Source organism: Metopolophium dirhodum, chromosome 1 (genome assembly GCF_019925205.1).
Source record: "Metopolophium dirhodum isolate CAU chromosome 1, ASM1992520v1, whole genome shotgun sequence".
Taxonomy (NCBI): domain Eukaryota; kingdom Metazoa; phylum Arthropoda; class Insecta; order Hemiptera; family Aphididae; genus Metopolophium; species Metopolophium dirhodum.
The window spans coordinates 91,979,077-92,001,691 of NC_083560.1; the positions used below are offsets into that span (position 1 = coordinate 91,979,077).

At 27.7% G+C, this 22,615-nt stretch overlaps 1 protein-coding gene across 2 annotated transcripts in view; it reads left to right on the plus strand.

Annotated features, from left to right (window-relative positions):
* Positions 1-22,615, plus strand: part of LOC132934916 (tetratricopeptide repeat protein 39B-like) — a 108,174-nt gene that overhangs the window by 1,292 nt on the left and 84,267 nt on the right. Inside the window, exon 2 of one of the 2 annotated variants that reach the window (XM_061001336.1) lies at positions 18,227-18,352. The exons of the other annotated variant lie outside the window; for it this stretch is intronic. The gene's annotated coding sequence lies outside the window, so the exon portion shown is untranslated. The remainder of the gene's footprint in view (positions 1-18,226; positions 18,353-22,615) is intronic. 2 annotated transcript variants of the gene reach the window in all.

The window sequence follows — 22,615 nt, forward strand, 5'->3', positions numbered from 1 at the left end:
TTAGTTATTATATACTTATAAGTTCGTAAGTTCGTTGACTGAAATAAAATTTTCATTTAACAAGTAATATTGGACAGTAAATATGTCCGTTAAGTAATTTGAAAATAAAGCAAAGATAAACGAGATATCCTTCTTGTTTTCAATGATTCGGGGTTTAAAAAAAAAAAGCTAATAATGGCTGATTAGACGAGTGAGGTTGACGTACACGTGCGTACCACATCTAAAGGATACTATTCTCGGAAAACGACTTTGAATAGACTCAATTATTTGTATTGAATTTAGAGCGCTCGTGGTGACCTGAAACTACAGAATTATATTAGTCAAACACAGAACGTATATTATATAGACGTGCCTTTCAGTGCAGCTAGATTTTCAAAGTACTTACAACTCCGCCTACAAGACCCAACACAGAGGAGGCTTTATTTTACATATTTATATAGATACGTTGTGCGTTAAACGACAGAGACAGCTCGAAAAGTATACCTACCTAAATCTATGTTCTGGTAAGCACGAATGAGTTGAGCATTTTTAAGTAATTATTATGGCATGGAGTTTGTTTTTTTCGTGAACGTCATTATTTTTCATTTAGAAATATCTAAGTATATACATTATTAAGATCACAATAGATTCCATTTAATGTTTAAGTAATTTAAATATAGAATGCACTCTTTTCTATCAGATGAATTATCTGATTTATTAACAACTTAAAATAATGGAATCCTAGCATAGGTATTGATTTATTATCTAAAATTGAGTGTTACAAACTTTTATAGAATACTCTATTTCTATATTTCACAGTCAACAATATATTATCCATCATTAACTCTTTATACTCATTATCTAATAACATAATACTGATAGCTTATTTTCATATAATCCTGTATTCAAAATACTTCAACTTGATTTAAAAAGCAGACATTCTACATAATATTTTCTGTTTGGGCAAGCATATCTAGAATCGTCGATGGGTCAATAAAGATGCCGTATAGATGTTCTAGCCAGCAGGTGTAACATATATGCGTATTCGATGATGATAAATTTAACAAAACTTAATCCATACGACTAAACTAAAACCATACACATATTTATCCCATTAACTTAAATTAACCTTGACATGCCGAATACACCGGTCATTACTCCCCACAGAACAGTTAGTATATATTATTATTATATTATGTATCTCTACGACTCTACGTGCACTATAAGTATTATACAGGTCTGACGAACTGAACCAAAAATCAAAATATTGGGGATCGGTCACTGCTGGATCTATTTAAGAGGCCTGCACTCCTATTATCGCACCCACTTCTCACTTCCTTCTTCATTCCATCGTTAAGCACTCATCTTAGACTCGGTTGTCCATTACTCACTGCATGTGTACAGTCTTATTACGCTAGTATATATTATAATATGAAAGGGCCCGTCAGTTGTCTTAAGAGAGTGATGACGGTTAGTATATATAGGTATAACACTTAGGTACACCCAATCTGAGTAAAATCGCATTACAATTATTATTATAATTATGTTATTGAGATTGATTCGGAAAATATTAGTACGGTAGTTTCACAAATCATATCGTTTTACGGTTTATTGTGTTATTGTGTTAATTTTGTGTTAACATAATAATATTAGGGACTTGATAACATTTTTGAAAAATCGTTAGTTACCCGTCGGCTTTCATGTATAGCAGTTAGCAAATTGACAGCTTTATTTCCGTGCGTGTTTATAGACAAACTCGAGAGATTAAACATTTAAACCCATATTTTAAACACCTATTTTACCAAAATTATTGTATTCCTTTGACAAATTATGTCAATGGTTATTAATATAACGGTCGTTGAAATACTGTTAGGTAGGTACTTAATAGTTTAAAAATATTGTTAAACTGTCATCGAGGTGATCGAAAATGATTTTTATTATGCCCTTTTTATTAACAACAGACAAAATAGAAGGATAACATCATTATAAAAGGGATAAATATAGGGACCGATTCTTCGGAAGATCTTAAATGTGCTCCTTCCCAGCTGGCGATCGCATTGTCATGGGTGTCTTTATTACCCTCTATAAATCATTTTTAAGTGCTCGTAAACACGCAATAAGTACCTTCAAGTAATTATTGTAATGGACCCTTATTAGATATGTACCTACCCCACATGTTTCGTTTATATTTTTGATTTCTGTTTTATTACATAGTCAATGGAAATCGGAAGTTGGAAATAAGATATAAACAATTATTTTAACAGACTGTAAGTTGGTTGAACTTGTAAAAGCCATATTTTCATAAAAAGTACAATTGAAATGTGACGATTTAATTTAATTTCAAACTATGTACCAATTAGATCGATAGTCCGAACCAGAGCCGTAGAATGTTCGTTAGCGCTCCTGGCCATTTAACATATTTCCGCCCTCGTAAAATTGTTTTTAACCCCCCCCCCCCCCCCCACATAAACACACACACACACATATAAAAGATTTAGGCATTCGTAATTTTATTTTATTTTTACTAGTAATAATAATAATAATAATGAATTATGATATTAATACAAAAAAAACAGTCAACACTTACAAACTTATTATAACTTTATATAAATATTTATTTTTAGAAAATAACATTTCCCAGATCGATTAAATTTATGTTTAAATATTAAACTAAATTAAAGATATTTTTTCATCGATATCACTGTCAAGCCAGTTGTCCAAATTACTTAAATAAAATGTATGTCCATATTAATGTAATATTTTTTTTTTAAATGTGTGAACAAACCATCTAAATATTTTTTACATTATTTATGTAGGCTGTACACACATTATGTAATTCAGTAATCATTGATGTAATTTAAATATTAATACGATACCGAAACCGTTAGATGATTACTTGTACAGCCATTTGATTGCACGACTTTTGATCACGTACCACGTTTGATCCGTTTGACAAAGGTTCTCGGAAAGGTAATTTTTAACGGTGAAAATGCCGTGTTTAAATACACATCAATCAATATAATATGGCGATAATGAAACATCCATGCGTCGCGGTCGAATATTATTTGTCGGAAATTACTAATAAATAGTAATATATAATACGACACAACCGTTCTATAATTACCTGTTAAATGTTTTCCGATATTATCAATATGATCCATCGTAGGAAGTAGATATATATTGGTACATTGCCGGATAGGTCAAAATATATTAGTCCACCGTGTTTAAAATTTGGCCCAAAACCCTTTAAAATGGGTTAGAACAACAATAAGTTTAATACTTAATCTATCAAAATATTGCTCGGTCACCGAGTTGAACTCTGTGACTCGTCGCTAATTCTATCCGGGCCTGGAAGCATCGTAAAATCTGTATCAGTTACTTTATACTTGTTATTTTAGTATTATACTAGCTTGGCGACATATTGTCGCGCAGTGAAATATTTTAGTTCCTTAGTAGGATGTATTTTTAATAACTGGGCGACATCGATTATTTTTTATATATTAGCATGCCTTTTATATTCATTATGAAAAACAAATATTTACAATCTGTATAATCAAAAACAATAGGTACTATATACATAAAAAAAATTACGAAGCTAACGCCTAACGGCTTGCTAGTGGAGGGCGGGGGGCCCTGTCCAGTAACACCACTTCAAATATTTTAGCATACCTTAAAGTCATCTTAATCATAATATTCATAACGTATAATATAGGAGGATAGAAGTAAAATGAGTCTTTTGAAATGGAATTAGGTACAGAAATATTCAACTATTATTATTATTATTATTATTATTCTCCACTGAGAAAGGTTTTTCATTGATTTATAGTTGTATTCAAATTAAATACATCAAATACTACAGTGACCTATTCAATGACGAGGTATACTCGATGCCCACTATACGGCAGAGCGAGTTCTCCGGTTTTTTTTTATTTATATCGAATGACATTCTCAATACTTACGTCTATCAAGAATGTTAAAGGTTAATAGCTGGCCTCTGGCTTATATTATGTACTAAAAAATCACGAAATATATTCTTAAAAAGTATGTTTTAATGTATCTAAAAATGAATAAAATTGCGATAAAATATACTCGTTAAAACACTGTTTTAAAAAAAAAATGATCATCTTGATTTTAAATAATTATAACACGTCAAGTTATACAGTAATATGTTCGTTAATTTATTATTGTATTATTTTAGAAAAATATTATACAAAATTATAGTAACTAGGTACCTAAATGCTGAAAAAAAAAATAAAATGGTATAAAATAATTGGGTAGGTAATATACTTTGAATTTTTCTTTTTTTGCTGCTACTAAACTGGCAATCTCTAATAAAATCTTTATTTCAATTTCTCAAAATTGTAGGTAGCTGGTAGGTAGGGTAGGTAAGTTAAGTTTTAACTTAAGCCAAAAAATAATGCTATATACCATGAAACTATAAATGATGTGCTATTTTTTACCTACTATATTATACAGGGTGATTCATTAAGCGTAAAACACTCATTATCTCAAAAAGTATTAATGTTTTTGAAAATATTATTTTACATAGTTTCAAGTTGTTAAAAAACAACGTTTTTATCAAAAAACCATATTTTTAAGTATTTTTTATCCTTATATTTTTTTAATTTTTTACTTTTTTTAATGACAACATAGAGTTTTAGTTTCATTTTCTCAAAGCAGAATATTTTTCTAAGTATTTTGATACGTAAAAATTTAATTTAGAACGAGTAGTTTATGAATTATAAGTATCTTAAAGTTTTGACAAGCGGAGTAGTGGACAAACATTTTGCGGGGTAACCCCATACTACTCCACTCCACCCATCTAAACTTTAAATACTTATAACTCATAAACTACTCACCTTAAGTTCGATTTTTATGATTCAAAATACTTAGAAAAATATTTTGCTTTGGAATATATGAAACTATGTAAAAAAATATTTTCAAAAACATTGATACTTTTTGAGATAATAATGGGTGTTTTACGCTTAACAAATCACCCCGTATAATGTTGCCGAGTGAAAATTGCTTAAAATATCTGATGTGTATACTGTATAGTATAATATGTTAAATATACCGCTATTTTTGTAATATTCGTATATTAAAATTATTCTTAAAAAAAAAATTGTTATCGTATAAAATAATAAAATATTTTTTATCATTTAGAGTGAATTGTTTTTATCAAGCTCACTGACACATATACTTCGATAGTTTGACGGTCATATTCATTAATGATTGAATGCATTTAAAATAGATTAAAGTTAGAATATTTATTTACACTATTTTATACGCCAATTATTCAAAAGTAATTCAAAATTCTGAAGTGAAATGTACTATTCTAAGCAGAGCAATGAATGTATTGATTTTACAATGTTGTGTGTGTGTGTGTGTGTTGTGTGTGTGCGGGTGTTTTTTTCATGTCTGAAGATACTTTTAATAGAAGAAAAAAATATGATTCTATTTTAAACTTCAGCATCTTTTTGGTAGCAAAGTGAAGCTATTTGATACTTTGGGGAGTCAAAAGTAAAACATTATTCACTTTTCTTAATAATTGGGGAAACCAACAAAAAAATTAGGGAAAAACGGGAACTTTTACACTAATCAGTTAAAATTGATTTTCATATTCTGTTGTAATTCAAAAACTAATAACCATATCATAGGTAGGTAGCTAGGTACTTGAATTTCACAAAAAGTTTACTATATAACTTATAGGCATTTTTTATAGATGGTATTATTTGCAATTATCTTCGATAAACTGTTCACTCAGTCAAAAGCTTGAGAAAGTAATACAAGGCTCCCATAATATTTTGTAATTAGTGGATTAAAAAAAAGTTGAGTGTGATTTCATAATTATTTTTATAAGCGTCCGAAATATAAATATTTTAGAAATTAGTCATAAAATCACGAATATTAAATTTGCAAACTATTTGATTGTTAAAAATTCAAAGCATTTTTAATATTCATATTATTATAAGATTCCTCGTAAGTTTTTATTATTGGAAATAAAAATAAAATTGACCGTAATTTCACAAATATTTTTTATGAACGTCTGAAATTTAAATTTTGGCAAAATTGGGTAATCACGCATAAAAAAACATTTCCTCATCAAACGATTTTCTTATTTTGTCGTAATTCAAAAGCGAATAACTATGCACAAGCATATAGATGCTTGAAATGATTTGTATACATATATTAGCATTTTATCTAAGGTACATGATAGAGTTTTTAAAATATTTTTAGTTTTTTTGTACTATTTATTGATATTTTACATTTTTGATTATTTTAAGTTTTTTTTTATTAATGTCGATAAAAATATTTTCACTCCGTCAAAATCTTGAAAACCAAACACATGCTTCCTCATAAGTTGTTATTGTAGCTATTTAAAAATATTAAAGAATATAAGCACGATTTTAGTTTATAAGCATTTGAAGATCAAATTCAAACTATTTTGTAGTTATAAATGTATAAAATATTCGATTTTTATAGCTCAAGATTGAACATTTAATATTTTAATAGAAGGTTTCTCATAAGTAGTTTATAATGGAACAAAACAATCTATAAATAATATTGAATCACATTTTTTTTATAGACATTTTAAGTTTAAATTTGAATCTAATTAGATATTTAAACGAAGAATAGGAATTTTAATTATTTTGTTGTAATTCAAAAATATTATTTGTGGGGACTTGATACATTTACGTATATATTATTACATTTTACATACACGCAATGACATTTTAAAAACATTTATATTAATTTTATACTATAGCCTATATTTATTCCACAAACCTTTCACATCATTTTACGGTGGTATCGAATCAATAGTTAATAACAATAATACATGATATAAATATATACAATTATATAATAATAATTTAATAAATGCAATGTTTTCGGCCAAATTAAATTAATCTAGGTATTATAATATTAATAGTATAATAAATTACTAATGGCAATATAAAATATAAATATAACCTTACAATGGCAAATATTATAGTCCGTTTCCGCTGTGAATTGTTTTTCGTTCCTATACAATGATATACCCATCATCGAATTCTAATTTAACACAACATTATTACAACAATGGCCCACGCCACCCACTCGACAACTTCTGTACAGCAGAGCAGTACCAACTTGCCCACCTTTTTTTAATTTACAATAATGCAATCCGCCCATAGGTCGAGCGCAATAATATTACCTATCGAATGATAATATTATCATGCAATTAAAATTATTATATTTTCGTTATTAGTCGTTAATACTGTAAAAACAGATTAAAAAAGCTGGTGCCAAAAATTGTTTTTGAAAATTTGTCGACTATAAATCAGTAAAATATATCGTATTTGTCTAATTTCCTGAAATTATAGAACTATGTTGAAACTTAAACTGTTACCTATTAGTTCATATTATATCATGTTTGCTTAATTTTTGTAATTCAAACATTCTTAAATCCGTGTCTCTATATTATATTATCAGGCGCAGATACAAGGGGGGGGGGGGTCATGGTGATGCTCCCAAGTCTAAAAAAAAAAAACAAAAGAAACTGGTATATCGCTCCAACTGACTGACGACACTGAATTCGTCGTAATCGTCCGTATTTTTACTTCTATATCTATTGATTTTATTTTTATTGATTAAATTCTTTGACACGTACAGTTTATTATTTTCATTTCACTACTTCTATATTGCTACTAGACGGACAATGATATTATTTATCGTAATACATTAGTTCTATCATATTTTATATATTATATAATCATAATATAAAATAGTTCCCCCCCCCCTTAATAAATGCCAACTATATAGGTAGGTAACTGTTTATATTTAGTTACAGTTTATGGATTATCATTTAAAGCTGGATGAGTGTTTTTGTTTTATAATAATTATTAATAGTTATATATTATAATAAGTATGTTACAGTTGATTTTTTTTTTATTGAATTAATTATGACAACACTTTTTCGAAAAGGCGCGAAATTCTCACAAATACCATACGTAGTCTGATTAGAAAGAAAGTTATCACAAATCACAAGTACATATCACGTAGGCAGTGCCGTGCTTACTCTCATTGGCAATAATATTTGGCGCCCCTAATAAACATACATATTTAAACATGTGCCGCCCTTTGAAATGTTACAAGTTTGGCCGCCCTAGAACACTTGCCCCATTTGCCACCCCCTTAACACGGCTCTGCACGTAGGCGTGTTGATATACCTACACTGCGTCGAAGTTATTTTTGAAATTGTTCAATGTATTTTTTTTTAAATAAACAGAGTATAGTTTAACCATTATGGTTATAAATGTAATTATTTAGATTTATTTTAATGGATTATGAGAAACTTCACACTCGTAGCTTTGCATTGTAATAACTAATAGCCAATAGGTACAAAGAAACATGAGTTCCACCACTTAAAATCGCGTTTATGTTGTATATTTATTTCACTGGTTTCAAATTTATTTTAATAATAGTAAGTGGAGGATTCAAAACTGGAAGGGGATTTTCTAAAATTTCCCCCCACACATTTAAGCCCAAACCAAAACTCGTTATTCAGTTTTTTTTTTCTAGTTTTTACCCATCATTTTCAATATTTGAATATTTGGAGTTTTTACCTTTTTACCTAATCCGATTACTCCCTCAAAAATAGTAAATACCAATTTAATCTAATTTTCTTCCAGAAACCATCCTCAAAGTTAAAGTTTGAAGCATTTTTACTGCTCCAAAAAGTGACGACAGGCACAAAAACACACACACACACACATTGTAAAATCTTTCGGCCCAAAATCTACAATTATGAGAAGGATTAAGCTCAATATTCTAAATCATCGCGGGCTATATTTTATTCTTTACGCACCAAACTAAAATCTTTTTTTATATAAATTAATATTATTATATTGTTAACATGCGGTATTCTAAGCGCAACGTGAAACTATAGTGACGACAGGTATAGCCTAGCCTCTATAGGTAGGTAGAACATTTTAAAAATAATTAGTGGATTTAAAGTACCTAGGAAACATACAGCATATTAAGTACAGTTTATGCCAAACGCATAGATGGGAAAAATTTCAAACTTACAAAGATCGTTTCGTATTAAATAGTCTATATTATATATTACATTTATGGGAGCTTTAACTCCTCACAATATAATCCTATATTATTTATATTATATTATGGTGGATTACGTTTAGAAACAGCCTTAGAGCACTTAGTTATAGGAGCACTTATAAGTTATTTAAAAACTAGCTTCTTTTGTTTCAAAATATAAAGTTCGAATGGGCTGGGTCCTTCATTATTGATTTTTTGTTAATATATATATATGACATCGTGACGTTCATCAGTCATCACAGATACATAACGAAATTTAAACAATCAATGTTATATGTAATACCTTTAATATAATATCTTGTTCATAATTATATAACTTAAACAAACTTTGCAGTTTGAGAATTTGTATCTCTTAGTTTATTGTGTGAAGAAATATCTTAAATTCTTAAACTAGGTTTATTAGGTGTACCCACGTACGACTAATAAGTTAACGTATTGACTAAAATTGCTCAATATAAGATTTCTTCATGTTTGGTGTATGATATTATTTAGGTCACTGGTATAATATATACTATAGTATGTTTACTTTTTAGTTAATAGTTAAAGAAAAACAGAATTTCTGAACAACAATCAAAGGTTGTCAGAACATTTTTTGTATCAGTGTGTTTTAAAAAGTGACTGGATTTTTTAGTAATATTTATTTACTTACTTTTTTGACAGTCAAACGTTACTCTTAAGAACAGTAAAAATGTTTGGTCCATGTAGACATTTTCATTAGTTTTCAGCTTATATATTTGTCTCAGCGTTATTTCTAGGCAATACAATTATTAAAATATTTTGAGCTTTTTATAGACATTTTAAATGCTCTTTTTTTAGTATTTTTTTCAATTTACATAGGATACATAGCTAGTATGGAATATTTTCATATGTAAAAAAAGTTTAACACAGTCACATACATTTTTATAACTTATAAGTTATAAGTTGTAAGCGTTTGAAATTAAAATGTTGACAATGAATATTCAAAGTATTAGTAGAAAATTTAAAATTCCACTATTACTTCATTTATTATTTTTTTTTGCCCATACAACGAATTTTAAACTATTTATAATATTTGATGTTTTTAATGTTTTTTTTAGTTTTTTTTCTTATAAATGTTGGTAAACAATTATAGGTATGTAAGTTACAGTTACGGTCAAAAAGCTTAAATTCTTAACATTGTAGTTTAAGTTAAAGCATTCTAAAAAATATTAAATATCGAAATATCATATTATAAGCATTCGAAGTTCTAATTTTGACAAAATTGGCTAGATATTTAATCGGAAAATACGATTTTTCCGCCAATAATTTTATTGGTATTATTATACTATTATGCAGTATTCAAAATTTTTAATCCTATAGGGACTTGAAACTTTTTACCGTTACGTATATATTATTATTTTCTATGGGAACATAATGTAGTTTTCAAAATATTTATACCAATTTTAATTTATTTATAAGTACCACGATAACCTATTCAAGTATTTTTAATGTACGCGGTGTTGACTATAAATTCCACTGAAGTTTATATGCAATGATTGAGCATTGCATTTGAATTAAACACATAGAATTACTCAATGATGAAGAACACTCGAAATTTGAAACACAGTACCTGCAGAAGTCAGCACTCAACAGAGCAATTTGCCTTATTTTTTCCAATAAAAATATTTTCGTAGATTATTATGTAAATTTTTGTTTGTTTGATCGAATTCAGACTAATCTATATGATTCGTTAATATTAGCGCCTTATTAAATAATTAAATAATTTATTAAGTGAATATTTTTTCAAATTATCAATTGCATGTTGTTAAAGAATTTATAAAATACAGTATTTTTTATTGACAACCAAATTACTGTTTACAACTTTATCGAGGTTAATTTGTAACTTTTAAGTGAATTATAGTTTTGTTCAAACTTTCCAAGACAAAATTAAAATAAAATTCGAACGTTCAAAATATCGGAAGGTACTAAAGTTGTAACTACTTGAATAGATTAAACAGAATTCGATTAAACCGATCCTTCGAATCATTATGAAACATTGTTTGAAACTAAAAAAAACTCTATATTTTATACTGTTGCGAACAAATACAAGTTTATTGTAATCGGAATGGTGCCTTAAGCCTTGGTTAACAGTATGTCCATTAACATGTTTTAAAACGTCACTTGACATACCGTCTACCTTTATAATATATATATAATGATATAAATATATAATAATAATACACGTTAAATATTCAGTAAACCTTTTGATTTAAATATATTATAACATCTTCCATATATTGTCAATGAACAAAATCAAGGCCGTCTATTATGATATTTCTATGGCTGTAATCAACCAGCCATGATGTAAAAAAACTGCAGAAAAAAGCAATGGGAATAGTGGATCGATCAGGAAATCAAAACCCACTTCAGTAATCAGGTCATTGGTCAGGAATGATGATTAATATGATTGTATTCGAGTGAGAAAAAAGCTTTCCTTGATGTGCTCTTCAGTCGGCTAAAGAAGACGATTAAGGAGCTCGGATTTCAGTGAATACGATCACATTCGAAGAGCGAACTATATACATAGAATGAATTTAACAAACCTATAAGAACATACACTGGTCAGAGGACACGGTTCAATTTCGAACGACCTAGTGCAGTTTTGCTACCATATTTAATTTTCAAGAACCCACGGATCGAGTGCACGCCACCACGTCGACAGCTTTTTTAGAAAAACGCAACGTTTTAATTTTTTTTATGACATAAACGCACGGAGTCTAAGACTATATTGGTAGGTTTGGGTGCGCTACAAAGACTACCTACTCCAGGTACAGGCCCATTGAAATTAAATTGTTATTTTTGAAATTTTGATAGGTAGGTATACTTATTTTATATTAAATAATATTTTATGATAGGTATATATATAATATATTAAGTCATATTGATATTTTAAGATGCGTGGCATAATCATTGATTGGGTACTTAGAAATTATCGTTTATTGTGTACACTCTTATATCGGTCGTATTTTGAAGTTTTGTATCGTGCCCGTAAAAAACATTTAGTACAGAGACCCGATATTTGATGTGTGGTGGCCTGCTTCTATAATTTATCAGTAGGTATTGAGTTTGGACTATAGTAGGTATAATACGCAATGTTGGGTGTGCTCATCTGTGCATTGGCTGTGTTTATTATGATAATTTATTTTGTAAAATTAACCAAATTCAATTCTGTAAAAAAAATTTAGGTTTATTAACTTATTTTAGATTCCGATCGAAGCAATGAATACAATGCATGGGTCTTTGTTTTAGTTTTTTGTGTCTGTACACTGTCCACTTTCGTCTGTCATTGACTATTTTAGAGTGTCAAAAATACTTTAAATTTTAACTTTAACGGAGTTTTTAGAAAATTGGGTGTAATTGGTACTCATGAGTTTTGGGGAATAGGTAGTTCCCAGAAATTTTCAAAATGATCGGAAAAAAATTAAAAAAGATAAAAGGAAAACAAGAACTTTTTGATAATATTAAAAATTCGAAATTTTTCAAAATGTATAATTATAGAGGCTACATATATAGTCAATGGTATTCCTTATGGAATCTATAGCTTCTAATAGTAATATAATATTTATACAATAAAAAATCTTTAGATATAGGTATAGGCTGACTGGCCGACAGTCTCTACTGAGAATCATTTTTTGTATGCATTGATTTATCATTGAATTCAAATTTAACACATACATTACACGGACCTAAATAATGATGAAGCACACTCAACACCTACTATACAGCAGAGAGAGTACATCGATTTTGCTATTTTGTTATAATTCAAAAACTAGAATAACCGTAGATATACTTGATACTTACAGAAAATAGGTATGTGTGTTATCTAACATTGGCTAGACATGATTTTTTTTTTTCGATTCGTGTTTATAAAATTATTATTTTTATTGTTAAAAATGCATTTAATTTAAATTTTTATGCAATAAGACTTTTAAATTTGATACAACGTTCCTCGTAAGTTATTTTTTTAATACAATGATTTAAAAATATCAAAAATACGTATTCACAATTTTTTGTAAAAACATTTTAAGTTTAAATTTTGTCGAAATTCAATATTTAAATGAAAAACAACGATTTTCTTCTTACGGTTGTTAGATAATTACTATTTATCATTTTTCAATTCAAAAAATATTAATCGTAGGGGAATGGAACTTTTCAGCCATTACGTGCATTATAATGTTCTATACACAAAAGCATTTTCAAAATATTCAGACTAATTTTAAGCTTTTTAAACTATTTATACCACAAACCTATTTACACCGTTGTACTGTACCTACCCTTGTGGTAGTCACTTATAAGTAAATAAGTTAATAAGAATGACGTATATGATATAATATTTTAATAATATAGTGTTATTATATATTTAAGGCCATTATTTGTTTCTTGGAAAAAATTAGTTGAACACTTGAACATACCGTACATTATACATAACTTTAATGCCTTGTAAAATAAATTACTAATGTCTAATTGTAATACAATTAAATGATCAAAATATATCCTTAGAAATGGAGGCGACACACCGTCTCCGCCCAGACTCGTTTTTAGTATTCAATATTATTCATAATTTAATTCAAATTTAACACAGCCATTACATTATTACAGTTAGGTTACTCAGAGACCATCAAAACCTATTATCAGCAGAACGACTTCTCCGGTTCTTATTTTTATTATTATTGTTATTATTTCAAATTAACTCTTAAAAACCTATAAAACAAGAAGTATAATTTAATTATACGGAACATTTGTAGGTATGTGTTTTTTTTTCATTACACCGTGCCGCGCAGTCATCGTCCTTTCAAGATAGGAAATAATTGTATTATATATTTTTTTTATTAAATCAAAATATACACAATTGAAGTTGACATAATATTTTATACTAATAAATTGGTTAAATTACCAACGTATAGGTAACTTTGACACGGCTAAAAAGTAAAAATCTAAATGAGATCCAATTGTTTTACAAAGAAATGATTGATTTTAAATATTATTGCATACAACAATCTTATTCAAATGTAAGCACACTATTTTTTTTTAAGTATATAGAACGTAGGTGGTATAAAATCGTTTACACCTATATAAATCCGTATAAACGTTTATATAAAAAAATATTTAGTAGTCAGTAAGAATAATTAATCCTAGAAGACTGTTTTAATCATACCTATACCTATGGACGATAGTTAAAATAATAAGTCTGAAAATTGTCTTAAATAAGTAATTAACAAATAATTTTGCTCTCTGCAAAATTATGTTCTTGTTTATTTTCATAAAAATTTAAAATCATTGTTATCATTTTGAGTTTTGACCAAAACTATTTATAAAGTTAAAATCCAAAATGCATGGAAAGTGTTCATTGATGTTTATTTTATAATTATTAATAATACCACTGAATACCTTCCTCGAATTTCGAACTTAAAGACTGCATCGAATACTTTATTCACATTCCAGTCTCCTTGGCATTCTTATGCATCATAATCACGCTTTTTTTTTGTTAACTTATATTCGTTGATAAGATATTAAGATGTCCAAATATTATGAAAAAATTAAAAAGTAAACATGTAGGTAACATAGACGCAATCGCAAACGTACATTTCAACAAACTATAGGCTTATCTGAGGAATGTTTATACTGTCTCAGTAATTCAGGGCCGAATTTAGAATTTTGAGACTCAGGAAACTTAAAAATAGTATAATCTATTACATTTTTTCCTTTTTAGGGCATCCCCATAGACCTTATAAAATATTTGATTCCTCTATCTCAGTGTTCGATAAATAAAAATTTTAAATACATACAACTATAAAAGTATAAAAACCTTACCCTATAGGTAATAATAGAATATCATAATGGATAATTCATAGTTCATATATGTATTTACTCTTGTAATAAAAATTATAAATATTCTTATAGAGTGATTCACCAAGCATACTCACCCCCATTTATTCAAATTATGATTCTTGGAATTTTGAATTATTTTTACTCTAAGACCATTTTTTTCAAACTCTTGAATTTTTTTGAACTAATAAAGGAGTAGGTATCCTGTATTCCTGTGGAAATACTAACTTTTTCTTTTAAATGAGAACCCCCTCATCTACAGTAAATTATTAAGTGGATAATTTTTTTGAAAATGTTGATGTATGTGTACTTAATTCAAATTTTGAAGGAGTATAATTTATCAGTTATTAAAATGTTTATACTAAGGATAATAGTCCTTAAAAATGGTTTTACAAAAGTATAAAATATATGTAATATTGGATTTGGTTTCTATTTTACTTTGACCATTTTTATAAATTATTAACATTGGTCGATTAATATTGATCGCCAACATTTTCAAATCACTATAGCCTGCATAGTCCATATCCTCCAAACTCATTAATCACGGAACTATCATATCCTTAATGTACAAAGTTAAATAACTCAAAACTTACTCATTCGAATTTTATTCTGATATCTGATAGGTATACATTTTCAGAAAAATTATCAGCTAAATAAAGGTAATGTAGAAGATGGTAGTTCTCATTTGAAAAAAATGTAAATAGAAGTTTGTATCTCCATGTGACACTCTTTAAGTATACCAGTACTATATAAATAGTACCTACAATACATTTTGAGAATTTGAAAATAATATCTTTAAGTATATTCAATAACTACGAAAATTATGGTGAGCGTGCTTGGTGAATCACCCTGTATTATACATTTATACCTACCATATTTCTAATATGAATATTAATTAATTTTATTGAATGGAATAAGCCAAATAAGGTATCATACGCACTCGTCGTCTTAACGTTGATAAAACTACAGAACAAAAACTAATATTGCGTAAAAGTTTAGTAAAATTTAATGCTCAGAATATATTTCATTGCATAATAATATTAGGCTTACATTTAAACATAATATTATTATGATGGTGTTGTACCTATTATAATTTGCAGTGTAACAAGTTGCAACTAACCTGCGCCAGCTTTGATCTGCGTTCTGCGTAATGTCTTAATCAGTTTTCCAAGGAATCGTTGGTATTAAAAAATATTTTAGAGAATACCTCATAATACACTTTGGCTATTTAGTTGTTTAGATTTCTACTTACAAATCAACAGTAAAAAAATATAATATAATATATTATACAAAACGCATATTTGCGTCATATTATAATTAAGAGTGGTTACATGAAAAAATATCTTCCCCCCCTCTCACGGGTATACTGCTGTCGTTTAAATTTTAAATATTATTTGTTCAGCTTAACTATAACTATAACCGTAATAAACAGCAAAACTTTCATTTCTTTTCAAATGTCTGTCGGGTAGAATTGACTCACAGGAGTTATTCGCACAGATAAAATTTAGGAACTATATAACCCGACAGACAATATTAAACTTTCTTTTCTCCGTGCCATTTACCTCAACAATTTTTTTATCTCTAAATTCGAATGCACCTGTAACGCCACCTCATCCGGCGTCTTGCAAATGTTGACCCCGATTTCCAATACATTTTTATATTCAAATTAGTTCTAAAAAAAGGGTCATCATTTTTTACCGTTTTATTTTGTGTGCTTTTTTCGCATGTTGTATTATGTATACTATATTAATTACTATGCATTCTTATATAGTTACTAATTTTGGTTCTTGGACTGCTACCATAATAATATGAGTAATAAATAAATAAATAAATTATATACCTAACAAAAAGGGTGTTTTTGTAGCACGAAACTTTTAAAAATGTAGGTATACAATATACGTTTTAATATTGTTTTAATATTATATATTTTTAAAAGTAATTTCAATGAATTTTCGGAAAACATATACATTTATTGGTTTATATTTTGCTTTTATGTGTCAGTTTTGCTGTTACGCCATCATCACCTTTTGGGGCAGTAAAAATGCTTCAATAACTTCAACTTTGAGATGTTTCTGGTAGAAAACTAGATCTATTTGGTACTTTAGGGAGTGGGTAAAATGTAAATAATTCCTTTTTCCTAGTATAATCGGGAAATCAAAAGAAGAATTGGAATATTTAGACAACACCGGGTTTTGACAAAACCGATTTTAGTTATATTTGTGGTAGATCAAAAATTAATAACCGTAAAAACTTTTATTTTTTACCGAATAATTATACTGCCATTTTCATAATAATTGTGTCATTTTGAGCTATTTCCACAGTTAAAATATTTGAATTTTTTTAAAAATTGTATCAGTTTATGTTGATAAAATTATTATTTTTGGTTAAACATGAAAACATTCATACAATTTTCAAAATGGAATATAGCTAAGACTTGAAAAATGAATTAAATTTTAAATTTTACAAAATATATTCATAGACATTTAAACTTATTGAAATATACATTTTGATAACATTGGATATTCAATAAATTTTTCTTTTATCGATTTTAGTTATTTTATTGTTATTTAAAATTAATTAATCGAAGGAACTTTAACTTTTTGCCTTTACGTTAATATATAAATATTTTCTATACGCAATTATATTTTAAAAATATTTTGACCATAATGTTAAGTTATTTAGACGACGAACCTAACGACGCTATTATATACGGCACGTCGGTATTGAATTATAAGTAATTTAACAATAATAATAAACTATATACTTATTAAAGTTTTTGGAAAAAATTGGGTACTATTCAGCGTAATACAATTTTAAATAATAATAGTTTTTAATATAATAGATTATAAATTATAAAATTATATTCTTAGAAATAGAAACTGCGATCTGAATTATTTTTCACTGAGCAATAATTATTGAACAATTTATCTAATTGTATCCATTACTGTGACCCATTTGATGTGTTCAAGAAATGAAAGTTATCTATTGAATTTTCATCAACATATATATAGGAAAACAATATAGTTTATTGTTAAAATAAAAATTTACTTTTTCAACGTTTGGTTTCTGTGTGAATTTTAATATTTAATTCAAGTTAAGTTGATTGGTAACAATAAAATATATGTATTGAGATAACAAAAGCATATTTATCTCCACCACTGGGTGATTTTTTAAATTGTATTTTATTTCAATATACTTTATAAATTCTATTTAAAACATTTTAGTATTTAAAGTATTATTATTATAACTAACAAGTATTTGTAGGTTAACGCAAGAATATGATTTTTTTCTTTCTTCACGACAGCGGGGCCTGTGAACAGTCAAAAGTCATAAGTCAAAAGTCAATCCCATCTCTTTCAAAAAAGCTGAGTTCGCCACCGCCACAGTTACCTTACCCAAAGACGAAGTGCACTTGAAATCTACTATACAGGTACAGCAGAGTGACTTTCCTGGCTTTTTATATGGTGTGAACTGTTTTTTGATTTATTAATTTGATCAGGTATTATAATAATTCTAGGTTTATTTCTTAAAATTTGATAATTTATTTTAATAATTTGCTGGTATAGATCTAAACAGTCGTATGGCTGATGTTTGGTTGTCGTGGTTACATAATATTATGTAGTATTTTAAATGATCTGTGATGTATGGAAACTATGGAGGTCAAAGCCCCCACAAAGGCTACGGCACCGAATGCGGTATGAAAAATTTTATAGATTTTAACTTCTAGAACGCACACATTTCGACTTAAACGTGGAAACTATGGTAAAGGATCTCAGTAAAACGTACCCTTATATAGGTCAGCAATATATGATTCAAAACTAAATCTCGAATTTCTGACTTAACCAATGGAGAACAAAGTCGAGTAAAAGCTTGACATTTCCCAATTCCCAGTATATCAGCGAAAGACCAATATATTGTCTTACCACCGCGTATTCGCCCGTTGAACAAATAATTGCATACATAGAGTTAAAGTCATTTCGTAAACAATACAATATTATAATCGCTAATAACAGGTATAATTTCCTTGAAAAAAAAAGAGTTCATCTGCAAACAATTAGAAAGTGCAGAAGACTCTGCAAATTTAATTGCATCAATTATAATATTTATATTAATACAATATCATATAATAATTATATTTTATATTATTAACATATGATATTGTGTTTCCCAAAGTTAAGATTAAAAATATTCATCTAGACACCTATACTATATACGAGAGTACTTAATCAAATTGTCAACTGTAAGTTTTATATGGAAAAAAACTTCAAAGGTCCTGATGTAAATCAACACCGTATAACTCTCTCAGGAGTATCATCAATGTAACCAAAAGTATAAGTTATAGAGTGTATAATATCATGTATTATACCTATATTATTATGTCTCTGCGTGTATTAAGGGTACACGGTGTTTATAATGTCGAGGAGTAAAATTTATAAATATCGATTTTATTATATTTAAACTTTAAATTTTCACAACGCAGACCTGCGTTTAGTTTGTACATGTCAAAAACAATAATTGTGTTTTCATTATCACCATTATGTAAATTATTAATAATTAGTTGGACTTGGTTAATTTGTCTTAAAAATCTGGTGTTCAAATCGTTTATTTCGGTTAACTTACATAATATACCTACTTAACTATAACTATACGACCGTCCAATTATTGTTCGGCGGTTACAATCGAAATAACTGTAATGATACTATATTTTATATTCAAAATTATAACAAATGATTTTTTTTCTAAAAAACAAGTTCCATCGTAGTTTTTAAAATAAAAATCATGCATCCAACGAAGCACACTAAAACAATGAGAGTAGGCACTCGAGAGATAAAAGTCGAAAACTACCAATAGCGTGCTGTGGATTCTGAACATATACCCCCGAGGCCACCCATTGTTGTATAGAATCTATATAGTCTATACTGCAAGCGGTGATCCATTTTAAGTGTCTACATTTATTATTTTGAAGTTTTAAACTTTTTTGAAAACATTTTTTTGACATACCTTAAATATTATATTTTTTTATAATGTTTTATAGTTATAATTTTTTTTTTCAAGTTATTAACTTTTTGAATTAATAACTCGTTTTAAATTTGATCTATAAGTGTATATTAGTACTCAGAAAAATATTCTGATTTGAAATATGAAATTAAAAATAAATGTATTGTCATTCAAAAAAAGCAAAAACTTAAAAAAAAACGTTGTTTTATAAGAATATTAAATTATTTTTAAAAAGTTTCCGTATTAATGCTAATGATATTAGAGAAAAAATACTAAATAGTGACTGATTAAATTCACAATTATTAAATAATAATACTGACCATTATCATCCACAGTTGACAGGTAAATTGGAAGGTTTTTTGTTAATAAATATTGGATGAAATCAATTTTAGTATGATTTTATATTTACAAATTTTAAATTTGAAAGCAAGGAATTTTATAGCATGTAATTCGAACATCTATATAAGTGGGAAATAGAATTAATAGAACAGTCAGTCCCCACGTGATAAATATGACCAGATCATAATTTTAATTAAAGAAATAGTTATTTAAATAAGACTCGTCAGAGATACATTTTAATAAGTTAGGTAGGTACCTACTACCTATGAAATATGATGCCGATTTTAACTTTGTACCTATATACATATTATATCACGTAATACTTTTTTAGTGCATAGAATTTTTTTTTCAGTGTTACGTTTTTAGTACCTATATCTATTGTTAGAAATATTAATATTATATAATATAAATATAAATATTATATATTAAAATATAATAAAATACTGTAAAAGTTGTATATACCCACTAATAAGATTTTAAATTGCAACAAAATAACTAAAATCGTTATTCATAGTTTTATTAATATGTAATTTCGGCCAAATTTGAACTTTTGATGTCTGTAAAAATAATTGTTTTTATATTTTTTATATTTTTTGGTTACAGTATGAACTATTTATGAGAATCCTTGTTTTAAATGTTCAATACTTAGTTATACAATTTGAACATTTTATTAACTACCAAGTAATTTGTAAATTTGCAATTTTATAAGTCTTGTCAACATATGAACTATAAATACTTAAATAAATAAATAAAAAAATCATGTACATGTATTTTTAATATTTTTCAACTGCTATTACATAAATTTATGAGGAACTTTGTATTCAATTTTCAAGCTTTTTGACCCAACGAATACAACTTTACTGGCATTTATAGAAAAAAAAACTAAAAAATTGAACATCTCCGTGAACAGCTCTGAACGAGTCAAAATATTTTGATAATTTTATCAAATATAGTATATGGTAAAATAAACATTTGGTGTAATTAAGTATATTTTAATCAATAATATTGGTTTGCATCATAAATGAAATTTATATCGACTGAGAAAACCGTCGATCGAGATCAACATTGGGTAGCCAGGGCCGTATGCAAGAATTTAATATGGAGAGAGGGGAGAGATAGAAAAAAAAAATACTTTAAAATATTTTGTTAAATGTTTGTAAGCACAGTCATTTAGATATAATTTTAATGATATTGTATGGGAGGGGGAGAGGCTGTAGATAGCTAACTTATTAAGCCTAACCCATCATGACCCAAAATATTATCATCAACAAATTGTTATACAGAATATTTATATTAATACGACCCGATGATGACTTCAAAGAATCTTCGTGGGTACTCTGACCGGTACTCTGTAATATAATATTATAATATATAACGATCGGTTGGGTTTTTGAAACAAAGCGTTTTCGTTTGTTCGAAATAATAATATAATATAATGCGATGTAATATTCAAATATATTAATATTATGCACGATGGGCGTACACGGTGGACAGTCTACAGATATTATACGCGGCTGATTGTCCTGCACGCATCAACTCGCACGAATAATTATTTACTTTTCGCACCCGCACACGAGCTATAGTTATCGTGGTATACGCGGTATATAAAATCGCCTACATAGGTACATGGTAATAATATTATAGTCCCCTTCAAAATGGTTCACCATGATATTATATCGATGTCGATGATAATAATTATTTATGCGATCGGAAATTCGCCGTGTAGGTTTCGTTTTGAGAACCTTTAATATTATTATACCTATATACCAGCTACGTCGTCTATTTATTCAACTATATATGTAATACATTTTTCGGGTGTAGGTATGTGCTGAAAAAACGCACTGATGAAATAAAATCGAGTGCATACCGTCGTTTCGGAGTGAATAAATACTTTCTATACCATACTCCAGTCAGGGACGGATCCAATGGTGGCGGGAGGGGGCAAGGGGCCAAGGCCCCCGCTTGCACCACACATATATATTCTACAAGTCTAATTTTTTTTCAAGTAGTATTTAATTACCTATATTATATACGCAAGTAAAAATAATAAAATCTATATTTATGCATTTTGTGGTTGATAGCCATGATTATCCAAAGAAAAATTAAAGAATAGTACCTACATATTATAATATGACGTATTTAATAAATCTATTTAATCGTATTCGTTGGCCGTGTGTGCACGATTGGGAACTGCTGTTTTCATATAATATAGCTATTAAACGGCGTTTAGATTTTTTCAATTTAATAAATTACTCGGACATTTATAATAAATAAAGTGTGTATAAAAATAATTTAAATTTAAAATTATATGGTGAAACTTGTATGTATACTGTATATTTGTCTTTATTATTAGGTA